The sequence below is a fragment of the Rhyacophila brunnea genome, unplaced genomic scaffold, assembly GCF_057557595.1.
Source record: "Rhyacophila brunnea isolate RB1 unplaced genomic scaffold, BYU_Rbru_1.0 scaffold_8, whole genome shotgun sequence".
In the NCBI taxonomy this organism is placed as follows: Eukaryota; Metazoa; Arthropoda; class Insecta; order Trichoptera; family Rhyacophilidae; genus Rhyacophila; species Rhyacophila brunnea.
In genome coordinates, this window is record NW_028233350.1 from 38,840,351 (window position 1) to 38,852,111 (window position 11,761).

Here is an 11,761-nt window from a genome sequence, read left to right on the forward strand (position 1 = left end):
CTGCATACACCCTAACAAAACATGCACTAGCATATAAATCCGGGCCCTACTTATCACATAGCGGGAGACACACGACGTGACGATCAGGTTCGGTCTCAATGCAATTAGACTGATTGAGGCAAATCGGACCTCGCACTCTATGAGGTTTGACACCCAATGTGATTGGGCGATACAAACTACATTGAAACAGTAAAATAGAAATTTTATTTTAAAATTAAATAAATAGTTCGAATAATCGTTCGAGGGTTGTACAATATAGAATCATAGAATCATGATTCAACCTCATTATTCAATAATATTATATTCGGGGTGGTTCTAATAAAAGTATTCAGAAAAATTAATTAAAAAAGAGCTCATCGACAATAAGAGAGACGAAGTACGAGACAATATTGTTAAGCAAATAAAATAGGTTACATGTAAATTGTACCTATGCAGTTCATCGTGGGACACTTATTCGTGCGCCGCAGTACGTGAAACGGGTTTAGGTCGAAATCCCGAAAGCCGGAATCCCGAAGGCCGAAATCCCGAATGCTGAAATTCCGAATGGCCGAAATCCCGAAAGCCTAAATCCCGAAAGCCGAAATCCCGAATACTGAAATGCCGAACGCTGAAATCCCGAATGGCCGAAATCCCAAAAAATAAAAAAATACAAATATTAATAATTGCGCAATCTTAACACCCGTCTTGAATTGCGCAAATTTTACTAGAGAGACAAAAAACCATTTTTTATGGAAAATTAGGTTTTTGTCGCTCTTGTAAAATTTACGCAATTCAAGATAAGTGTTAAGATTGCGCAATTATTACTGTTTGTAATTTCTTATTTTTCGGGATTCCGGCCATTCGGGATTTCAGCATTGAGAATTTCGGCATTCGGTGTTTCGGCCTTCGGAATTTCGGCTTTCGGGATTTCGGCCATTCGGGATTTCAGCATTCGAGATTTCGTCCGGCACCCCGTGACACATGACTTCGTATAACATTTTATCAAATGACGAGTTCTTCGTTGAACATTTCACCGTGGAATACATTTGTACGTATCTTACAAAATGCGGCGATAGTTTGGAAATAGTACTGTTCCAATTAGACTAGCCCTAACCTAACCTAATCTAATCTAACCTAGTAAAGACATCTCTACATGTTGTAGCATACGTCCAAATATACTCCACGCTGAAATATTCAACGAAGAACTTTACTTGTCATTTGATTAAAATATGTTACACGAACTCATGTTTCACGCACTGCGGCGCACGAATAAGTGTCCTGCGGTGAACTATTTACATACAAATTTCCGGACACGAATAAAATAAGAGGATCGATTGTCTGTTATTGATTCTAAATAGCTAAGAACTTCAAATTTGAAAAAAAAAAATAATGATTTTACGGATAAAAGGGTAAGAAAATCTTATAATCTATTGACAGGATAATTAAGCTGTTTTGCTATTTCTGTATTATTGAATCATTCGGTAAAATATTAAAATATATACCAAAGTAGTTTTTCAATTAAATTTTAAGCAGCGACCATTAATTATTATTGGAGGTGTATATTATAATATTAGCGCTCAAATGGGTCCTGCACAGATGCTCCAGTTGGTAGACTTGGTGATGATCACAGAACAGATAATAAATAGAATACCGATAGGCTATGTTCAATACACCGCATGTTGATACAGGCTTTTGAATGTGTGAGTGTCCTACGAAAATGAAGCACGCATTATGCACGTGCAATAATGTGTGTAATATACCAACATTAAATGCGCGTAAATGCTTAAACCGAGAGCAGTTTTCAGTATTCGAGGTAAAACGCATTCTTGACACGTGTGTTAGTTTAACACGGATTCTTCCTTACTCGAGTCGGTTACCTGCTATCGCCTTACCCGTAATGTATTTCAGTTCCCATTATTTCTGAGTTCCCTGGTGATGATGGACTGACGGAAAAAGCGCAAATTTGTACGTGTTCCATGATCCGGTACTGGGGCGTTACAAGGCACAGTAAGTAAGTATCCGGTAAAGAGATTACGTCTACATGACGTGTAACTTATCATATTTTTTAAATATGTATTTACGTTTGGTTACTGTAAATCCAATAATCAATATAACCAGCGAGTTGAGTATATGTATAAGAAGCACTAAAACCCGAATAAAATTTAATTACGCAAACACTTATCAATTTACAGTAATTGCGCGGAGAGTGATGATCCCGATTGGGCTTATACCCACTCTCACGTGTCAAATTTGTAAAAATACAATTGCATGATTAAGAGCATACATAAGTGAAACGGCAAATAATTTTCAACAGTAGGTGGAACGAAATTTCGCAGTCGTCGCCAATCGGAGACTGACAGTCGAGGTGTGAGCACGTAAATTTGTTTTGTGATGGCGTCGGAGAAATATATTCTTAAATCGTGTAAAGATGACTAAAAAACGTTCCGCATGTACTAGAAAAAGAAAACATGTCAATGAATATACTATTATTATTACGAATATAATAATAAACATAACATTAAAAGGACGCATGTTGAATTTTTATGACAAATTATATTTCGTTCGGCTCGCGTCATTTGCACAATCCACGCATCGCCTAGTTACGATCTTTTTAGACCATGCCTCAGCTGAAGTTTAATGAATTGAATTACATATTATGGACACACTACTCAAACTATTAATGGAGGACCCTAGTACAGACCTACAAACTTATATGGAGAATGGCCAAAAATGGAACTACGAACTACCATAGTACGCCATATTGAAAAACGTCATTCGAATGTCAGATTTTACAAGTTACGAGTCGTGATTGGGTAGTTTTCGACAGTGGCTCCCCCATCTCAGTCTCCAGATAAATTTGTAGATCTGTACACGACATTCTTTACACTCTCAAAAACGATGTAAAACAATATTCATCAGCCTGAAGCTATCCACTGCTGGATGAAGGCCTTTCCAAGCTGATTCCACTTCTCTCGGTCCTGTGCAGTGCGTTGCCACGTACTTCCGCAGAAATTTATCATTTCGTCGATCCAGCGGCCTCTAGGTCTAGCTTGCGGACGTTTTGTACCTCTTGGATACCACTGGATGACTTAATTTGTCCAACGATTCTCCCTTCTTCGAGCTATATATCCAGCCCATTTCCATTTGAGGTTTCTTAGAAAACTCTATTACATCGCAAACTCTTGTCAGACAAAAAATATTTATTAGTAATTATTGTTAAATTTACGGCGTTTGTGTCAAATTTCATATTGAATATTTAGTAGCAATAAATATAACAATTACTTTTGAAATAAAAAAAATATATATTTATTCTTACTGGCGTTGTCTTTTTCGGATAAACCATAAAATTTAAGAGTCTATTGTTGAGATTTCGTAACATTCATTGGGGTTTAAAATATGTAGTAAACTCCAGCTCAAACCCCTTTTTGAAGGACCATTTCTCTTTATTCGTTAGCCCTGACCGCATCTACTCGTATTACCAGTTTCCGGATCTTGGATGCAATTGCACAGGGTTTTGGGGTTCACTATGATGAGTTGAAGATGTGGATTGGGTAGGATAGGCTAAGCTAACTGGAAGCACCAATGTGCAGTACGCATGCACTATTCCATTGGAAAATACTTAGTGTAAAAGGGCCCACATGCTCAGCGTAGGTAAAAATGGAGCTTTTACGGTATTTTCAGAGCATAACCCTGGACATTCCTTAAACGTTGTAGATAATCTATTTATATAATTTTGAAGCCTTATTATCATTTATATTTATTTTAAACATTTGATGACTCCATAAAGTATTTTTATTACATAAAATAGTATTCATTAAAACCTCTCGCTCTAATGTTTTAGAATATAGTAATATTTCAGTATATCCATGTGCAGTGGTGTTAAGATTTTTTATGTTTATTAATTTTTAAACGCATTTACAAAACCATTAGTAAAATTAATGTTAACATTATATAGTGACATATTTACGATAAAAAAATATATTTTATAATCTTTGTGATCCCAAATTTGACAAGAATTAAGCATTTTATTATTCAAAAATGGGCACGATCAACACATTTGAAGATAATTATAAAGATACTGATTATAAGCTATGTTTTTGACCATTCAAATGTGATAAACATGCTACGAATAATGATTGCTTTATAATAATTATTGACCTAAGAATAAGGTAGTGTTTTTTTGAAATACGCCATTTCTTTTGGCATTCCCCAGTGGTCAAGCTATAACATACGGCCGTAGCCATAAATTGACAAACGATAAATGAAGTAGGGAGTAAGATCATGGTAACATGGACTGTTAAACGATTTTACTCAATTGCATTTTTTTGTTAATTGAGAATTTTCCGCGGTGAATGCCCGAAAAAAAATACATATTGAATAAAGGGTGGTCAAATGAAAAAATGTTTGGATGACCATACTATTCAGTATATATAATACAAGCATTATATATATATAACAAACTGAACAGCATTTATACGATATTATGAACAAAGAAAGGAAGCAGGTAACATTCCAGGCATTCCATTTCATGAGCAATAATTTCGTTGCTCTCAATTATTTATAATTTTTAAAACGCGAAGGGGTTTTTTTATATAAATTAATGTATCCAATCTTTTTTAAGGTGATGACCTTTGTAATTTGATATTTACTACTCGCAAATAATAAATAATTACAAGATAAAAAGAACTTTTTATATACAACGTTTTTAAATTCTGTTGAACCATATAAACTTGACTTGACTAGCTTAAACGATCAAAAAAAATTGTACAACTTGACATGTCATATTGATTTTTATAGTAACGCACGTATATATTAATAATTTAGTTGCTAGGACCCCAGACCCCTAACAACCAATAGTGGTGTCGAAATAACTTTTCATACAAAACAGAATTAACTGAAAATGAATTCAATTCTACTTAAAGATGGCTAAAAGTATTAAAAAAATGCATTGGCATCGTGTTCTGATATATTCTAAAAGTTTCAAATATCTAGCTAGTCGGAAAGTTAGTTGAAAATCGATTGCAAGATTTGTACCGGACAAAGAACCACCGGACAAATAAGAATACGAGCTAAGAAAAACGTTGTAATATCCGTCATCCCTAAATGACGTACAGGCATGTATGAATGAATGTTAAATTGCATGATATCTATGGTTTCTTAAGGCCAAGTTCAGTGCTTCTGTTAATTGAACACAGATAATTTTGAAAATACTTCTCTGAAAATATATAACCAATAGAAAAAATCTTTTTTGAAAAAAATACGATACCCAGCAGCAATCGAACCTGCATTTCTCTGATTTCGCGCCCATCCTATAGGTATCATACTTAATTGCGACAAATTTTAACTCATGGCTCTTAATACTCTCTGAAGCGCTTTCCAAATTGAGTTAGTATTGGAGATCACCTTTTGTATTTTTAAATCAAAGTAGGTATTACTTTAATTTCTAACCGACGTCACGGATCACTTCAAGATTTTTTTGTTGTAACTTACTTGAACTTGTCAATATTTTAATTAACTATTTTTTTATTCAACGAATAATTTAGATGATTTAAGAATGTAACATATTTATTATTGAGCATACATAATTTTGACAACACTTCTGAGAAAATATTATATAACTAATAGAAGAAATCTTTTTTGAAAAAATTACAACACCCTGTTAATTGTTGAAAACTGCCATTCTTGGTAGTATCGATTTGTGTGTCTCTGATAATAATTAATTGTTTATGAAATCGGGGGCATCCATTATTTTTTCTCCTAGGGTGAAGAATAACCTTGCCATTAGTAATGCCAATTGGGAGGCAATAACTATGTTCGATCAAATCGCTTCGGATATTGATATATTCCACTTATGTGAGGTGAGTTTAGGTGGACGTTGTTTTATTAGTCTTCATTTATTATTTTTATGTATTTTTATTGCAACATTGTTAACGCGTCTTATTACAACGTTTTTCTTATCTCGTATTCTCATTTTTCCGGTAGTTCCTTGTCCGGTACAAATCTTGCAATCTATTTTTAACTAATTTCCCGACTAGCTAGGCATTTGAAACTTTTGGAATATATCAGAACACGATGCCAATGCATTTTTTTTAATACTTTTAGCCATCTTTAAGTAGAATTGAATTCATTTTCAGTTAAATCTGTTTTGTATGAAAAGTTAACACCTTTATTGGTTGCTCTTTGCGGATGGTCCTAGCAACTAAATTATTAATATATACGTGTGTTACTATGGAAATCAATATGACATGTCAAGTACATTTTTTTTTATCGTTTAAGCTAGTTAAGTCAAGTTTATATGGTTCAACAGAATTTAAAAACGTTGTATATAAAAAGTTCTTTTTATCTTGTAATTATTTTTATGTCATGTCACGTGAACGCTTTGAATTTATAATTTGTCATGTGCAATAATAATTATCAGTAAAATAAATAAAGAGTAAAGAAATTTTAATTTACATTAATTAGAAGCATATGTGTCAGTGACAGGCTTAGGTACATGGAGGGCCGAGGCGCTAACCGGTTTTGAAGCCCCTCACGTTATAAAATAAAATATAAACCATAAACTCCAATTACCTACTATAGTAAATATGTCTATGTACCTATTCCCTAGAATCATGTACCTAAACACAGCCCTGAAAACAATTACCTCTCATAAAAAATGACTGCTTTAACATATTGATTTTATGATAAATGCAGTGATTTTATTATGCTTTGGGTAATATTTTGTACTCAATTGGTGAGAAATACGCTGATTTTTATGATTCTATTTCGTTTATTAATTTATTGCGTGACTGATATGAACTGTTTCGAGGTTCCCTTTAAAATCATCCGACGAATCGATTGCGTCATCTGCGTTAAATCGCGTAATCTCCATCTAGCGCTGTAATGCGATAGATGCAATTTAATCATAATTAATAATATTTTTTTAATTGATTAACACATAGTGATCTTAAATATTAAAACTGATATAAATTGATTGAACACATTCAACTTATTATTTAAAATATTTCTTAAATGTACTAAAAATATTTTTAAATAAAAAGCTCAACACATTTTTTTTTTCTAGAAAAATCTTTTTTTTTTATTAATAAAATAATATTGAATTTATTATGCAATCGAATTAATATCCTTTTAAATAAGTATTTCTGAGTAACTATAACTAATTATTTTAGTAAAATACATCTAATTATCATTAAAACGACGAATAAATAGTAAAAAAAACACAGTTTAGTCATTTAGACAAAATCGAGGAAATTTAATTTTTTAATGGAATTCGAAACGGGAAATTAAATGTCATATTTTTTAAATATATTAATATACTTACCACATTCTGTGATGAAGACATTTTGTAAGTTAATCTATTAATATCCAATATGAATAATATTGTATATATTATAATATTATATGTATTTCAAGAACGAAAGATGTCATTGAATTAGTTTATTTTGTATATAACTGTCAAGAAGCGATCACTCAATAAATGTCAATAACTTCATGCATTAATTAAACCAATACACATCAGTGCGTAGGTATACAAAGAAACATTTTATAGAAACCATTTACAAATATTTTTATGAATATAGTCAGTGACGTCCCTAGGCAAAATGCCGCCCCTAGACAGCACCAAAAAACCGCCCCATTTTTTATACAGTATTTTTATCACCCTTTCATGACTCCAGTATTTAATAAATGTGTTGTGATACGTCATTACTAACAAAATAAACATCAATAAAGCATACAAAAAAAATGATATAAAAAGCGAATAAATATAATTAAGTTAGACACTTACCGAAATTATCAAAGTCTGATCTCGTATTTGGTTGATATGTCTGACACATTTGGCAATACACAGATTTGTTATTTCCACACCATTTTTACAAAGCTATTATTGTAGGTAGGTAAAACATGTAAACAAAATATTTTTAGCTATTTCTATAAGTATACCAAATCTCGATTTGCCGCCCTTCGAGTAACTGCCGCACCCAAGCGACGCTCAATCTGCCTACACCCACGGGACGTCACTGAAAATAGTATTATACAATTGTATACAAGTTTCCATTGTGGTTGTAAAACATGTGCAAATGTTAAATGTAAATACAGACAAACAAGCAAGTACCATATTATATTAGTGGGGTCAGGAGAATTACTGTTTCATCAGAAATAGTGACCGGCCATCTTATGATTTATGATGCGGAATGTCAAAACTATATTTAATTTGATGCCAATATTTCCGGGTGTAGACTATACAAAATGTTTTGTCCTCATGTATATAGTGGAAAAAGTGTACATGTTACGCCGAATGTGCGAAATTGACTATTTCATGAAATGGGCAAATTTTGCCTAAATCATGAAAAATGCAAGCCCGTTGCCTTATTCATGAATTAGGCAAAATATCTGCCAAGTGCGTGAATTCGGTAGTAATTTTTTCTGCCTAGTTCATGCATTGGGCAAATTAGATAGTAGCGCTACGGTGGTGTTTTTTGCAACTAAACCAAATGTGCCAAATGCTCATGCATTGGTCAAAATAGATGGTCGCGCTAAAAATATACCAATCAATAGCTACAATGACGTTCATATCCATTTACTACGCCCAAAAAAAATTTAGAACTATAATATGATAACGGAAGAATTTTATTAAACGGTATTTTCGCGATTTGATTCGTGCTTGGGCATCAATCTTGCAATGGTCGATTGTTTGCTTGTGATAGTATGATTTGATAGTTTGTTGACACTTGTTAGCTAACCTCAAAGTGGACATTCAGTTGAATTCAGAATAACAAAACATAACCTAACCTAATAATAATAATATATTATTATTATGTCCAATTATAACTAATAAAACCATCCGTATTAAATTTACTTTTTCTACTGTCATGTTGACAGTTTAAGAATTCCATACGCTGGCGAATTCACGTACTCCACAGATAATTTACCTAATTCATGAATAAGGCAACGGGCTTGACTATTACATGAATTAGGCAAAATTTTGCCCATTTCATGTAATATTCAATTTCGCACATTCGGCGTAACATACATACCATTACATTATAATTTGTTTCCATTCTATGTATTTATAGTTCAAAAATTTCTCTATGTCTACAAGATGACTTAATTATTAGTTTTTAAATAGACATAATGATATCTGCATGTGCTGTTGAGTGCTAAGCATAATTATAGTCTCAATCTGGGTTGCACCATTTAAACCCTACCGTATTCGGTATTTTCTGTATATCCCCGCAAACCTTTCTCCAAATCTCTTATGGCGTCATCGTTTATGTGTTTACCTCGTCGCAAGTTGGCCCATCAGTCAATCTATATAACGGGGCAATGTTACCCTTTCCCGGGCATCCAAGAGTTTTTTCGTTACGCGGATCGGGAAATAATCATACAAGGAGGCTGGCGGTTTACACTTTAAGTTGCCATCAATTGATTCGAAACTTTCGACAGTTGAACGCAAATGTTTATTTAAAAAAGAGAAATTATTATAAAGAGTAAAGACTATGCGTATTTATAACCTCTGCATAACTAAAACTTTTGAATAATACAGATCAAACTGCATTTTAAATAGCTATTGGCTAAAAGCTCATAGAATACAGAATCTAGATTATTATTCAATTAGATACACATATTATTATCAGGTCTAATGGTCAACATATATTTTTATATTAATATGCCAAAATATAAAGAAAGTCCGATTTAAATAAAATACAATACTGTAATAATAACATAATATTTAGAATATTTATTATGAATATGTAATTATTATAATTACAGTGACATCTAGTTAAAATGCCTGGAAGATAATTTGTATTGGAATGGATTCTAATAATATTATTATGTGAGTGTGTATGCTTCGTAATTCGGATAATAGATGGCTCTATGAAATCGTAACTTTTGATATGATCCCCCTTAAGAAATGGTTTGAAGTTATAAAAATGGTGATATTACTGCAAATACCAAATAATGGGTCATTTATGTGTATTTTTCATATTTTCAGTATTTTTCTCGTATAAACTCATGAATCTTTTACGACTTTGTCTAAATTATATCACATTTTTAGGCTACGTTAAAAATAACTTAGTTGAAAATTATCGATTTCACGTATCACGGAATATTTTATTCTCAGATAAAATAATAGCTTCTTAGCAGATTTTTGTTTTACTAGAAATGCATCTTAGTCACTTGCTCAAGATATGAGGTCCATGCTTTGGTCAAAGCACACATTGACCCAGTGTCGTCGTGTGGTGTTAGGCAGATCATGCGTTTCATAGGGGTGGCACGTAATAAATGAGTGAAGGAATGAATACAAATATTACAACTTCTGAGAGCAGTGACAGTCTTCTATGTCGACTTCATTAGAAAGGATCGATATCTAAGTGGTTTATCACACTGTAAGAGGCCAGGCGATATTATGTCACCCGACACATCTGCATTGGATCTTATACCATGGCGTCGAATGATATGCGCTTTTCAATTCGTATTCGTAAAACTTGGGTAATTTACTGTCGTTCTGACATCTTCCTTTATCCACCAATAGTTCGTCTGACTATGTTTAGTACAAATGCTTATATGAAGTAGTACTCATATATCAGAAACCGCGTCGAAATGGACCCAGTTCATATTCGTGGCAGAGAGGAAGGTTTGTGTGCGCCTGTTGTCACACATTCTGCCGCGTAAAATATTTAGGTACACTCCAATTCACAGAATATAGCCAATAATACTTCCAAAACTATATTTAATTACGTATTTCCTAATACCTTTGTTGAATTTAAACCACCACGCACCATGACAATTAATATTTCATAAGATGCCAGCGTTTTATGTGTCAGGTTGTTTATTTTTAATGGTCGAAATACTGGGCTAATTTGTGGGTGACTGGAGTTTGTGTGTGGAGTGGTGTCTACGTAGGTTGTCTTGTCGCGTGGAAGGCTGTTGACCCGAACCCAAGTGGCGAAAGCAAAAACTCGCAATCGCGGAATTCACCCTTTTTATTTTGAAAATAACTCACCATACGCGGCGGGACGTCAGGACGAGATGTGTGCGCTGTTTTCTTATCACTTGAGCTTAGGCAAACTCCCGCTAGGGAAAAACTGGTGTTCCTTATTCAAACGGGAAAAAGTGGTATAAACAAACCCATCGTTAATACTACACACATAAGAAAACAATAAATTGTCTATGAATTTAATGAACGTATTTACATAATATTATATGCAGTCTAACTTGGTTATTACGAGGAAGATGGGACCGACTGAATTTGCTCGTTATAAGCGTTACTCATTATATCAAATAATAGGTATTTTTAGTCGAAAATAATAATTCTGAAAACCATCGTAAAAATCTCCGAAACAAGCATGGCCTTCATAAACTACAAAAGAAGTTGTTTATTGTAATGAACGCTGGTAGGTACCTACGGACAAACCTTAGATTTTTCAACCATGTGCGTGGATACTTTTTCATTATTGTCGGCGAAAACAACACACTTATAGGCCATCCATGGACTGAAACCGAATGCGGTTTCTAACCGTGTGCTAAACTAAGCTTATCTTTTCTGGTCGTGGAAATATATTTCCACAAAGTATATTATAAGCATCGGATCGTATCCGTGTATACCATACACTTACACTTACAAATTTAGTGAAAATATAATATTTTCATGAACAAAAATCATAAGTTTAGTATGGGACACGGATCTAACCGCATACGGATTCAGTCCATGGATGGCCTCTTAACTAGTGTCACAAACGTAATCTGTTCCCGGCGGCGTCCTCTCCGATTGGATTTTATT